Genomic DNA, 15073 nt, shown 5'->3' with positions numbered 1-15073 from the left:
GAGTTCCCTCGAACATTATGACAGAAGACAATGGCGCGTAGCGGCGGCAGATTCAGCTCCAGAGGCTGAAGATGGGAGGCGTCCTGATAGGGATGTGAGATCGCCACGTGTCGCTGAACCCTCTACTACATCACCCAGATCCTATTATATTGACCACACAGCGGGGCGGTCCGAGAGCAGGGCCTCTGAGGCTTCTTCTGACAGGACTCACACACCGTCGCTGCGGTCACCCAGGCAAAGAAGTCCAAACTCCTCAGTGTCTTCTCAGGAGAACCTGAACGAGTTGGAGGCTGCCTTTCTGAAGCAGCTAAGGGTGTGGGAGCTGAGGACCGCGGAACAACAGAGCCAGGAGCTGAGACAAGAGAAGGAGAGGTTATTGTCCCTCAACACGGAGATGGAGAGCATCAAACAGGAGCTGCAAGACTGCCAGACATCCAACCAGAGGAAAGACCAGTTGATCATGAAACTGACAGAGGTATTGGACGAACAAAAGCAAAAAGTGGAGGAAATGAGAAGTCTGACATCTGAGACGCTGAGGCAAGCTGAGGCCAAAGAGGAGGCTCACGCTGCCCGGGTGGCTAAGCAGCATTACCATCTGAAGCTGAAGAAAAAGGTCTGGTCCGGCTGGCACTTGCTGAACTACAACCACTGGAGGGACCACTTGGAGGATGTCTATCGTGCCAAAGCGCAGGAGACCCTCACCCGCCTGTCTGTAGAGTACGAAGCCAAGATTGCAGAGTTCCGTGAGGCTTCAGAGAGGGACCACGCCGAGATCCGGAGACTGCGAGCAGAACGGGGACGCATGAAGGTGGCCTTGTGTGATTTCAACGAGGAGGCTCTGAAATACACACAGCTGCCTGCTAACAATCTCCCTTCGCCCAGTAATGATCCATATTCTGGCTTGGTATGTCAGAATATGGATGGCCAGTACCCATCTCGTCCAGTGTCAGCTACACCACGGATCAGTCCCATCCCCTTTGACCCTCCGGGCTCTCTGTCTCACTGTGAAACAAAACAGGTCAATGGACGGGCTGCGACGCCCGCTCCAAAGAAGAAACCCTCGAAAATGTCCAGCTCTCAAACGAAACAGGTCAATGGACGCGTGCTGACGCCCGCTCAACCGAAACCCTTAAAGTCTGCAGGGACACCCCGCTGCACACCGTGTCCTGACCTCGCCAAGGCCTCCCGCGCCCACCCCCAGGGGATGGCTCTGTCATGGAAATTATGAAGTATGTTGTAAAACATTATGAAATGAACAAAAATGTTACTGCTATATGACTGTTTTGTCATACTACCTGTTTGCAGAGGATCGATTGATTTAATCAGCTGTATCCTGACACCTGCTTTGAGTTCAAACTTCCTGCAAGGTTATTTCGCCTACTTCTACGATGTGTAAAACGAGTGTGATGTTTGAGTTATTTGAATATTCAAATGGGGGAATGTCAAGGAAATTTAATATGATGTGAATATTAAAATGAACACCTCTTTGTTTGTACTCACTTGATGAAGCTGTATGTAAAACACCAACACCTCTCACCTGTGAATGGCTGTAATGTATTGTTCTATTTGTCCTCCTATGTTGTGGGTGTGGGTTTAACATAACCATTTGATTCTGTTTGGTCATGTGATCACTTTACCCCAGCTCTCATCTGTGAGTGTATAAATGCTTCATGTTGACAAAGTTCTGGGAACCAGTTTGATGTTAGCCCCATTGAGGCAACATGCTGGTTACACTATACCCGGGTATTTTTAATGTCAATTATACTTCAAGAAATCTGAGTTGTTGTCTGTCTCGTTATTGTTAGCAATGTCTAATACATATTCCTCCAGAAATTGCATTCACAGCTCCGCCAATGAGGTCTATCAGCGTTGAGCGCCATTAACCCAGCAGCACAGTTACACTGCTCACGGTTGGCCAGACAACAGCTGCCCAAGTACCCCAGTTCATCTCAGCAGAGCATCTCTGTAGCAATGTAAAGTCATAATAGGCCTATGTCATAATATTTTCTCAGTTTGTCACGCCACAGAATGTTTAAATATGTTCAAATGCCAGATGTATTTGTTCTAATTATTCCTTGTAGTTTCTGGGACAATAACAGAAAGGGGTTGTTTCTCTTTTCCTTGTTCTTTACACATCATATACTGGTTATGATGACTGATTTGGAATGTATTTGTGCATCTTTACTATTATACTTTATATATATCTTATATATTTTTTTGTTTATAGCAACTAGTATTCTATAGGTAATGGATGCACTGCCCACTTAAGACAATCATGTCAAGAAACACACTGCTAAATGTATGCTTTTATGCATGCACTGGGCTTGTTTGTGCTGCCATCAACGTTGTTGGGAAGTGTGAAACACTGTCTTAGTCCAAGTCCAAGCGCCCTTTACTTCCTTCCACATGCAAGCGATGTTGTGAAGGACAGCGTTATGCAACAAATTGTGTCACATGCCCTGTCTGACCCTCAGGTGGTGAAGGCACTGAAATGTTAAAATGCCAAAGGACATTTCAATGTGTATAGAATCTATACGCATTGAAATGTCCTTTGGCATTTTAACAATTCTGGGGGTCCCCAGTTCAAATATGTTTATTTTGGGGGTCACAGCCTAAAAGGTTTTGAGCACCCCTGCTATAGATACTGTGGTTCTTGCATGGCATGGGCATGGTTGTACAGTAGCTGCTTCTCTGCTGCTGTCAGGGAGCCAACAGGAAGGGCTCACAGCAGGATACCTCCTGTTTCCCAGGATCAGGCCACGCAATCCACCCGACCCGAGAACACAATCAGTGTGATGGCCAGGGCATGCATGGCTCTGTGCTCTGCACTGCAGTACTTCTGATCCTATCAGCCTACAACGCTGGTTCTCATTTTGTGGGTTGAGGCCTGAGGATTTTGCAAGCAGGCCCCCAAATAATCGGCAAAACACTATATGATTTCAATGATTATGTAACATTAATATTAAAAGTGATACCATAGTGATACATTCCCAGGAGAGCTGGCTAGGTTTTCCTCGCTCTGCTTTCAGACAAGAAAGATCCACATCTTAAGGAGAATACCTATATGAGACAGATTATTCAATTCTGCAGATGCATGTAGGAAACATGCCTCTCTGGCCTTCTGAAACAATCATGTAAACTCACAGTTAACTGCATGCCATTAAGAAAAACAAAATCAAAGTTGCCCATACAACTCTAACTCTATTTTCTATAGCGAACAGACATAGCCTATATTGATAGTTAGGTTGCCCATATTATAATCAGCATTGAACATAATAAACCGAATGCAGTTTGCATACAGAGCAAACAAAAGGACAAGAAAGATGATTGAAATTGTATCTGCCATCAAGACTCCCTTAGTCAAAAGGTCCTGTAGGATTTTTTGGCCAGGGTCAAGATATAAAAGAAATAAATCAGGTCACTGATTTCTATAGGTGTGCATCAATGTTCTGTTGTACTTTTGTACAATAACAATGAACACCATATCATCCTCAAGCTTGATATGTCAGGGAGACTGACTGTTCATGTAGGCTACAGTAAAACCTTTCACAATAACAAAAACTAATTTTGTCTTTCCATGTCCTTCACAATCCTGGGAAGACAAAGACTGATGTGCAAATGCCCTGGATTGTTCTGTAGCCGGGGAGCCACAGGCCCAAAAGCTCAAAGAATAAGGTTTTACCTGTGACGTCATGACATACTTTTTATTTTTGTTTTTTCTATTCATTTGGTCATTAAGGTACACAGAATGAGAGGCCTGCTCTGCCGGAAACTCTGCGAAAAAAGGTTATGGCCATTTGTATATTCACTCCATTGACTTCAATATACAGGAAAGAAACACACCAAAAAAAATATGCTTTAAGTAGCATGTGAGGGGTCAAACTAGGGGTTCTTGATGATTCTGAATCCATTGCAAGCATTTGTTTTGCATGAAAAACATTCCTTGGGCTAGAAAACGGACCAAGATAACGGTGAAAAGTGATGACTCATCACTTTTCACAGGTTTGAGAGGCTGAAATCTAGCCCAAGGAATGTTTTTCATGCAAAACAAATGCTTGCAATGGATTCAGAATCATGAAGAACCGTTAGTTTGACCCCTCACATGCTACTATTTTTGGTGTGTTTTTTTCCAGTATAGTGAAGTCAATGGGAAACTTTTTTTCGCAGTGTTTCCGGCAGAGCAGGCCTCTCATTCTGTGTACCTTATTGACCAAATTAATAGGAAAAACTAAAATTTGGAGTATGTCATGACATCACAGGTCTTCTCTCATTTTGGCACAGTGGCTCCCCGGCTACTGTAACATGCTGTCAAATGTGTTTTTCTTGTGTTGGTAATTGGTATACCAACTTGTTTCTGTGTTAAAGGAGTAGTTCACCCCCCAAATGACTTTTTTTCTATTGATTACTCATGCCATTGAGACTTGAGTTCAATAATATATTTAGTTTGTTGTTGCATTCCTAAGACAATAATTTGATTACAATAAATGTAGGCTAGTACCCTCATTGATTCCGGAAGGGGACCTGAATGCATTTGGGTCCCCATCCATAGGGGTACATTTACTATATTTACTGTCTACTATACTACTATATATTTGTCTTAGGAATGCGACAAATACAAACAAATATTATTGAACTCAAGTCTCAATGGCGTGAGTAATCAATAGTAAAAAAAAAAAAAAAAAGAATGGATTTACAAAGGAAAGTGTTACTCAAATTGACCACAAGGTGGCTCTCTTAACATGAAATTAACATAGAGCTAATACATAAGAACATTAAGCCAATCTTCCTATTTTTTATTAATTAATGTATTTTTAAATTTCCATTCGTCTACCATTTCTGTAATAATTGAATTATCTCAATAAAATATACTTGAAATAAATTAACAATAATAACTCAAACGTCTACTCTAAACAGGACGTGACGTTGTCGTACGTCCTCGATGTGTTTGTGTTGTTTAAAACAAATGGCGGTTGGTCTGTAGGGTTGGTGCTCCTCGCTGTGTTTCATAATTAAACTCATAATAATACAGTCTGTTATAAAACATTTCCCTCTGCACAAGAAGAAGACGCACCAGAAGGTACGTAACGATTATCATCTTCTGTGTTTCTATTGTGTCTACTCTACAGGCAGTCTGAGGGGATTTAATGTAGCCGTATGCTAAGCTAACGAATAAAAGGTTAAAGCCTGGACGTATGCTGCGTCGTACGACGGTGTCACTCGCCAAAAAGAACACATGTACAAGCTTATGCGACGTGTTGTTTGTTAGCTTGTATTGTATGTTGAGCTTTTCTCTTTGGCCAGCGACAAGAAAGCATGTAATGTTCTAAAGAACGAGATTATATTCTAACTACCACAACTCAGTTAAAGTACTATAGTATATACTACTTTAGTACTTTAACTGCTCACTCATCATACACTTTACTTACATATAACTTATATGTAAGTAAAGTGTATGATGAGTAAGCACTGCAGTCGTGGAGAAAGTCAATCTCAAATGTTTTACTTATTAAAGTAAAAGTATCAATACTGCAATGTATAAATACTCTGTTACAAGTAAAAGTCCGGAATTCAAAACTTATGCAGAATGTCCCATTTCATGTTTTCAAATGTGTAAAAAAGAGATTGAAAATAGCAGATCTTCAAGCTCTCAATGCGTCGCACGATTGGCTGTTTTCAAATGGCCAAAATATACATTGGACTGAAGTGGTTAATCGTATGTTTTGTAATAACTTAAATCTACAAAGTAACTAAATTCTTATTTACTCCACAAATATTTTTGTGTGTAGTAAAAGTGCAATATTTACCTCTGAGATGAGATGTAGTGGAGTAGAAGTTAAATATTGGAAAATGGAAAAGTGCAAATACCTCAAAATTGTACTTAAGTAAACTAAGTAATGTACTTAGTTACTTTTGTCTTTACACACTGGATGAGAGACGCCGTTACTGTAATCCATGTGTTTTCAGCCCATGTTCTTCAACTGTTTTGGCTCACAGTCTCAGACATCTCCTTTGTAAGCAGAGGCTCCAATGTGTTCTATAAACTAGATGGGTCAAGCTTGACCCTTACGTTTGTGATCCATAACCAAGGTCCAATATGGGAAGTATTTCCATAACATCAATAATGTTGGAACAGAAGATACACGCTCCTGCGTTCTGCACATATTATGGCTACTGTACACATTTCTTTACATACCAGTCTTATGGTACTGTACTGTAGTTCCATATTTTTCGGGGGAGGGGACCAGGGTGGGGAGACTGTTGTTTGACTCAGGGGGATTCGGTTTCAGCTTCCCATCCTAGACGCTCTAGTCTAAATAACTTGCTCTGGGACACCGAACAGGGGCCTGGATGTGAACTGGAGATCTTGTGTTTCCCAGATGGACTCTCTCTCTACCCATTCACCTATGGTTGCCCAAAGCTGTGAAATGTAAAATAATTCTCAGGCATTGACACTAAGGCTTGCCCACCTGCCCCTGGCAGGTAAATAAAATGTCAGGGCAGGTGAAGTTGGCTTTCAGCTTGCCCGATAGGGCAAGTGCTCATTTGAGAGGGGACACACATGTCTATAAACACAACACGAGATATCTGTCTAAACACCTGAAAGTGGCCAGTGCGCTGTGTCTTCTGGTCTGTGGAATGTAAAATAAGAGCACTATTTACCTATGATGTGCTGTTTTTTACATTTAAAAATATAAAATAACAAGTGTGAAACCATAGACATTCAATCATAGCTAAAGTATTTGGTATTTGGATTTGGGGGTATTGATGTATGACATTTTATCGCACAGCCCCAGAAAGTGAAGAAATAAGTGTTAAATTGAGCGGTAATTAAAATCGTACCTATCATTTTATAATGGACGATTTACTTTTCGGGCAAGTGGGCATTACCTTCGGGCAAGTAGAACATGCACTGTACTTGCCCGATGGGCAAGTGCCTCTGAGACCTTAGTGTCAACCCCTGATTCTGTGTTGAGAGCTGCATGTCAGATTTAGCCTGCCTCGAGACTAAACTAATGCAATGTTTGTTGCTCACCTAATGGATGAATACTGTTGTATTTGTCTTCATCTTATCCTGAGTAGGACCCAAGTTGTATTGTCAAACAAGCAACCAAGCTTTATTTGTATATCACAATTCATACAAAAAGGACATTTTGAAAACACAGAAAGACCAAATTAAAGCATATAAGAGAAAACAAGAGAAATGCAGAGAGAAAGTATTGCTGTCTTTAAGATTTATTTTAAAAATGTCCACAGGTTCAGGAACCAACAGATCTCCCCCGGGCCAGCAGGCTGTTCCAGAGGCTAGGACCACAATAGCGAAAGCCTCTGGAACGGCGAGGAGCCCAGTGCTGGTGTATAAGTGGAACGTTCCCTGCCGGTGCCTGGACCTGGAGGGCATCATGCAGCAACAGGCTCCTGCAGCTGGAGGCCTCTTGGGCACACTGTCTGCTGGGGACGGAAAGCTGCAGGGGAAGTCCTTCTACTTGGACAGTGTGAAGGCTCGCTCTGTGACGCTGCTCGTAGAGGCCATCTCTCTTCTGGGTGGGGTAAGAAGCGTACATACTGTACAACATTTTCAGGCCAAGGACCCCTTTGTTGAGAGGGAGATGAAGCAGGGACCTCCACAACCTTTTCATAGATTCCATATAGTTTCATTGTGCAGAACAATCATCAGTGTATTTTGGATTCATGTCAATTTGTGTTTTCAGATTTATTAGTATTTAACCACTTGAATCGTCAATACATAACTTGACATTTCACTCTGTACTCCCCTCTTGTTCCACACTCAATCAGTCATTCTGCATAGTGTATTGGTAAAATAATTGACACAGCTTAGTATCACAATATTATTTTTCACAGTACGGTATAGATTATCCAGCATGTATGCTGCTGGCAGTTTTATCTGACCCACTGTGTGGTATATACTATATTATGCATACACAGAGGCATTGTGTAGCTTATTAGTCAACATAACCTGGTGAGAGATGAGTGTATTCATACTTAGCAACTTTATTGCATTCACATGCAGCCATTCAGTGACTGGTCATTTGAGGTTGACCGGACTGATAGCTGGGATATTTTGTTTGTCTGCAGAAGGTTGAGAGTTTTCTGCACAAGGACGTGAGCTTTGTGGTGACTGGAAACCAGGAGGGACTGAAGGAGAAGAGATGTGTGATCAACAAAGCGGGATCCAAGGGGATGAATGGCGACGTCTGTCGCTCCTTACAGAGAGAGAACGTCCCCAGCAGTACTAGCCACGCACAGCGACCTGGGACCCCTCGACCTCCGGTACACACAACACTCAGTGTTTGAGCAGGGCATTACAAGTTTAAAAGTGGTGTATTTTTTGGATGAATAACATGTTTTCTCTAAGCTTCCTTGATGACAGAATCCAGCCTCAATGTACCTCAATGATTTAATACAGTTGCAGGGCAAGCAAGATAATTTGGGATGTCTTGATATTACATTTTTCATATTGCTTATTTAAGTGTTTTTCCTATTGGAGAATGTTGTATATTGTTCTGGCTTAGAGAAACACCCTGTATCATGCCGTTGTACTGTATAGCTATCTCTGTGTGTGGATTTTATCTATAATGACATTTAGCTATTGGTTTGATCATTTCTTTCCTAATATCATCTTTCTTAAACTCTTTAATTCAACCAAAGTTCTCAACAATTAGCCACGGTGTAGCTACAGCTGTGGGTTAAGTGACTTGCTCTATGACACATCAAGGGTATTTATAAGTGAAGAGGTTTCTTCTTCACTGGGGACAATGACAAAGTGCTCTTAGTGCCTCTCTGTTTAAAAATAGCCATTAAAGAGTCATTAATTATGACAGTGTGTTCCGTCTCATAATACCCTACTTATTATCTCTGCCAAGTCGCAGGACCCATCAGCACCCCATTTCTGGAGCAGACTGCCAGTAGGCCAGAGAAGTGCCTACACGCATAATTCTTTAACACATATGTTTTATATTTCTGAAAATATTTCACTTAATGGAAGAAAGCGATTCGAGCGAACTGAAACCTTGCCCAAGTCGTATATCGATGATACCTCAGAGATGACTGGCATCGTAGACCAGTGGTTCTCAAAGAGGGGTCCAGAGAGTCAGGGACCCCCAGGGGTCCTTGATTTGGTTACAGGTGGTTCCCAGCAAAATATATTAACATGCCATCAAAACAGTTTAACCACTGTAACCATATATTATTATTTATTTTTTTAAAGTTTGGAATATATTTGAAACAAAAATCTTATATTGGAGTACATGGAACTAAATATTTTCTGATGGTAGTCTGCGGCCAAATACGTGTAAATTTGAGGATCCTTCTTGACATGAAAAAGTTTGAGAACCACTGTCATAGACGACGCCAGATGTGTAGTTCACCCGTCCTGGCAGAGATATACGTTCCACTGGGTGTACCTTTCTAGTTTAGATGCATTCACATGCAGCCATTCAGTGAGTAAAACAACATAGATTTGGTATACATTATGTCTTATTAACAACTTAATCTGTGTTACTCTTGCAGCCTTGTGGCAGCCGTGGCAAGGCTCTACTTGAGAAAGCCATTCGCAACAATGTGAGTACCTCTGGTTGATATGTGGATTATGTGCTAATGTTAAACTCGAAGATCGGGATCGTTCTCAAAGTGGGGTCGAGGGTCCATTGGGGTAATATAACTCAGAGAGGGTCCATTTGTACACTCAAGCGTTTTGGATGTCATTGCAATGAAAAAAGTTTGAGAACCACTGACACAGATAATGTTCTGAGAATAGAGTGGTCCTAGAGTTAATATGTCTGCTTTGCAGGGACAAGCAACCAGTGTCTTGGCCAACGCTCGATCCTGGGGAGTGAAGATCTTGTTTGTGGATGGTATCCTTTTAAAACTCTAGTGTTTTCTGTAGAAGAACGTAGACCACCTGCAGTAAAGCCATATACCGTATACGCCCCACAATGTCTTGCGTCGCTTCGCAATGCATTGTGAGCTTGCACAGCGACTATTTTGTAATGTATTCTTTTAACACTTTGGATAAAGAAAATCATGCCAGGGTCGTTGAGATTCTGGGATGACTTTCAGGCCTGATAACATTTACATCAAATATCTAAATACTGAATCAAGCAAATTAAAATCTGTTCAGGGTGTTCATAAAAGCCTGATTAGACAACACAATGACCAAAAGCTTTTTTGAAAGTGAAATATCCCTTTAATTCAGTATATACATCTATTACACCTCTGCTTCCAGCAGGTGGCATCTTGTGTATGTGTGCTGAATGTTTCTACTGTTAACTATATCTCACAATTCAGGTTCTAATTACAGTGCACTCTGGAACCATATTATTGCATTTCTCCTTAATGACTTGTAAAGATGTCCTTTTATACTTGCAACGTTTATCAAGAGACAGCTTCAATACCAAACACAAGGGACCAGAGGTACATTGTTTTCGCCCTAATTTCTATTATCATTTCATTGCATCATTTTTGTTTTTGTTTTGCATTTGTCATGTCACAAGCATAAGAACTTTTGTTTTTCATTCAGCAGAAGAAGTCCACCAATGCTCGTGTTATCAAAGGTGTGTTGATATATTCGTATTGTTATATATTTATTTCCATGTAATCCTGTAAGTATTTCCACACCGAGTGGTTTGTTTTATGTGTTTTCATTTGTAATTTCTCCTCTTCTACAGCTGTATCTTTGAGGTCCCCTTACCTCAAAGTTGAAGATTTGAGCAGGTGATTATGATTTTTCCATTCTGTGTTCATTTCATTTTATTCTTTTGCTTCACCCACAACGGAAATTTGAATCCCACTGCAACCCTATCCTTGGAGACCTGTGGCTCCACTGTACCCAAGCTATCTCCAAAAAAAAAATCCCTCTAAACTCTCCCTGACCCTCCCCTCGTCATGTAAAAAGATCCCATCCTTCCACTAGAGACAGACCACAGTTCAGCATGTGCAGCAGAAATTTTAAAGTTTAATTCTGACCTCCAAGCTAGGCAGTGCAGCGGATTTTCTGCCACAGCCCTTAAAAACATCTGCATCACACAACTGGGACTCAGCTTTGCTCACCAGCTTTTCATTCTCTGCCAGGGCGCGGCTACGAAAGCCTAGCTTCTCATAGTATTTAAACATTAGGACAGGGTTCCCACGGTCATGAAATTCCTGGAAATATTTTGAAATTTGATTTTTTTTTTCCAGTACTGGAAAAGTTTTGGAATTGATCAAGGGTCCTGGAAAAATAGCTATGCATTGTTTTTGGTTATTGATTTTGTTAATACCTCTGAAATGACCAAATTGTCAAATTATATTAGAGGCAGAAATAGCAGATCTACATGCTCACAACGCCTCGCGTTGCGAGGCGTTGTGAGCATGTAGATCGGCTATTTTAACAATAAAACCGTGTTATACAAAATTCCTCTACTCTTAGTGCTCGTCAGGGTGCCCGGGTCCCCAGTTCAAATATGATTATTTTGTGGGTCACGGCCAGAAAAGGTTGAGAACCCCTGCCATAGTAAGCAACTCGTTATTGAGCTGAATTATTGTTATATAGTCCTGGAAATCGGGTGAAATATTCTGGAAATCTTTTGGAAATTAATTGGTAAAGATGTGTGGGAACCCTGTTAGGAGAACGATGGGGGTCAGGGTATCTCCTAGAGCTGGCCACAGAACTATCGCTTGTTTATCTCCAGAACAGACCACTTTCCCACAGCTCAAATTCCAAAATGTCAAACTACAATGGGACGGCGGTCACCTGCCCCTGGGTTGGTTGTTCCTCTTAGCCCCCAGTGGCGTTGTGAAGGCTTGTGTTTCAGCCTAAGATGAATTTTCTTAATTGAACTTGTTCCGGAGTCCCGACTGGTAATGTGACAAGAGGCTCTGGGTGGTGGCGCTCTCCCGGAGCTTGGAGCTCAAGCGGGGGATAAGATTTCTCTGGCAGCTGGGCGGTGCAGGCTCCGCTGCCCACTGCAGCAGGGGATCTCTGTGTGCTAACAACTCTATTCAGTGGCTCTGTCATTTCAACTAATTAAAGGGATTAGACCCCATATTATATGAAATTGAGCCTGTGACATCTGAAACAAGTCGCACGTTCCAGTTGCATGATAAGGTTTTCACATAATGCCACAGTGCGGTCATCATCCCTTTAAACACTTCCACCCTGGCGTCCCTATTTTGGATATGTCAAAGTTTTTCAGGATTAAACAAAGGAGTAAATAGAATAAATAGTGGAGCATTAGCTAAACTAACCAAAGTGGTTAATAGTAAAAGTTGTATTATTTTATTATTTCCTCAGCTGAATAAAATTATGTATGTTTGTCTCTTCATGTTGTGTCACTAGGAAATTCAAGCCCCTGCTCATGCAGTCCATGACTATGCCCACTCTGTATTATGGGGGTCGCTTCAGTCCTTTTGAGCCCCCCCCTCCTCCTCGGCCAGAAGGAACGACAAAAGAGAAAAGACGGGATAAACCCAGGTTTGTACATGTACTGTACATCATGCATACTGGCTTGAGAAATAAGCCGTTGACCTCCCTGCACATGCAATTGTTTGATATGTTTGATAAGAGATTTCTAACAGATTATGTTTATGTCTCGAAATACTTCAGTGACAACACTGACTATATTTTCAAATCCTGTAACCAATGTCTCCACCTTTTACGCAAGCTCAACTCCTTCAGGGTGAGCAAGCACATTATGGAAACGGTTTATAAGAACCTCATAGAGGGAATCTTAACCTTCAACATGGCAATGTGGTACGGTAATCTTAACATACAATGTAGAGGCAAGCTGCAGAGAATAGTAAATCTGGCATCAAAAATCATAGGGAAAAAACAAAAACAATTAAGTTGTATCTACAATGAAGTGCTTAGGAAAAAAGCTGTCAAGATAATAAATGATCCCTCTCACCCACTCCATAGGGAGTTCGATTTACTTCCCTCTGGTAGACGCTATAGAACAGCTTGGGCACACTGTAGCCGTAATATATAAATATTTTAAAAAAATAATTCATTCCAAATGCCATTAAGGCATTGAATGAAGTCATGTCTCGATGATCTGCCTGTTTCATCACCTTATATGCCACTGTTGTCCTTCTTGTTGCCTTAAGATGTTTTGTGTGTAAGTGTATGTAAATGTATGAGACAAAAGACAAATTTCCACATTGTGGACAATAAACTAACTAACTAACTAACTATTACTAACTAACTAACTTCAGACTCTCATGTACACCATGTCTTTGTTAAACAGGGACGGGGGAAAAGCTACGAGAAGCAGCCAAAACAAACCCCAAAGTACAACTGGTCTTAGCCCTTTACATCGCCAGGCCCGAAAAAAGGACATAGGCTACTGTGAATGCTGCCATCTCCCCTATGTCAATCAGGAACAGGTGCGGCTGTTTAATTAAAAGATGTTTTGTGTTTTAGATGTTTTTTAGTTTTTGTTTTTTGATGTATCAAATTGGGAATAGTAACACATTACCGGATGATATTAATAAGTTGACTGGATGTAGCCCTGAAACATGACCGTTGCTGATAACATGACGTGCAACCGTCATGGATGAGGATTTACCTGGGTTGGCGGAAGCGACTTCGTCAGCCTCTATACAAACTACACAAACATTCATATTTCACAAACAAAGTCTCGCACCTGTCTAAATACTGTCCGGCATTGTATAATTACCCGGATCCTCCGTGTTCTTTAATAAGAAGCTTTTTTATCTGATCGTTTTCTGTTTTCCCTTGTATTTCCTGGTGTTCCCCATGTGCACCAAACCCCATCTATTGAACACAGATGTGGGCGTGGCCTTGCAAAAATGGGTCCGTAAGGGTCCAGAAATACTTGTGAAAACTTCTTATTAAAGAACACGGAGGATCCGGGTAATTAGACAGACGCGAGACTTTATTAAGCACTTTGTTTGTGAAATCTGAATGTTTGTGTAGTTTGAATAGGCTGTCGAAGTCGCTTCCGCCAACCCAGGTAAAGCCTCATCCATGACGGTTGCACGTCATGTTATCAGTGACCGTCATGTTTTAGGGCTAGACTGGATGTACAGTAGCTTTGTCAGAAATCATATCAGTGAAACACATGGTACCTATTTACTTTATGTTCCGTTGCTATTTATCACGTACCTCTTTGCCAAATACTTCCTCCTCTGATGCAACACAACGTTTCTTGCCTATAGAATTTGGCGTATTCTGTACGTGATGTTATGTGTTGTGTGTTTGTCTGTCATCATGTTGTCTCTTTGCTGTCCCTTGCAGCACTTGCAGTCTGATGAGCACCGTTCTTTTGTCCTGGATGCTTCTAACTACGTGGAGATGAACCAGCTGGTGGCTGACATGCATCCAGGTTTCTCTCTCAATCCTCCACAGCAAACACAACAAGCAGTGCAGACCCGGTATGTATTATTCGCAATCGCACGTCCTTGCTCTTTGAATTTGAATGAACCTCAGCGTTCTAGGGGGGAACATTCGGTGAAAATGTGACGAATCGTGGGCTTGTAGTCTATACTTGGCCTATAAAACATTATTTTGTATGGTATGTTAATGCAATATTAGTAAGATACACATCTGCAGTGGTTGGAGGTGGTCTCACTATGACACTTAAATATTTCCTATGGCTTGAATATAAAGTGTAAAGTTGATTAAATATCAAGCTTAAGGAACCGAATATCACATGGAGACACTTCTCCATTGAACTTCAATGGACGGCAGCCTTTTTTATTTTATTTTTTACCCTATTACCAAAGATGGTTAATTTATGAAGATAGACCATCCCAATTATTGTAGCCACTAAAAGCAAAATGGTACATACATCCTAATGGTTTCCTAAGTGGGCGCTGAAAAATCACTCTAAGTCAAGTGGATGGCAGAGTTCACACACACTTCTTAAAAAAAACAATGGTGAACGATATAGTTATCGTTATAGTTATAGTGCTCAGTGTGAACAGCCCTTTTTTTGTTCAAGGTTTCTTTATTATTTTTACAACTTGTATATAAATTCACAAAAATATACAAAAGATGATGTATTTTATCCCCCCACCCCCCCAAAGTTCCCACTCCGAAAGAGCCACAACCCTG

The sequence above is a fragment of the Nannobrachium achirus genome, assembly GCF_963921795.1.
Source record: "Nannobrachium achirus genome assembly, chromosome: 18".
Classification (NCBI taxonomy): domain Eukaryota; kingdom Metazoa; phylum Chordata; class Actinopteri; order Myctophiformes; family Myctophidae; genus Nannobrachium; species Nannobrachium achirus.
Note: the sequence above shows the minus strand (reverse complement) of the source record.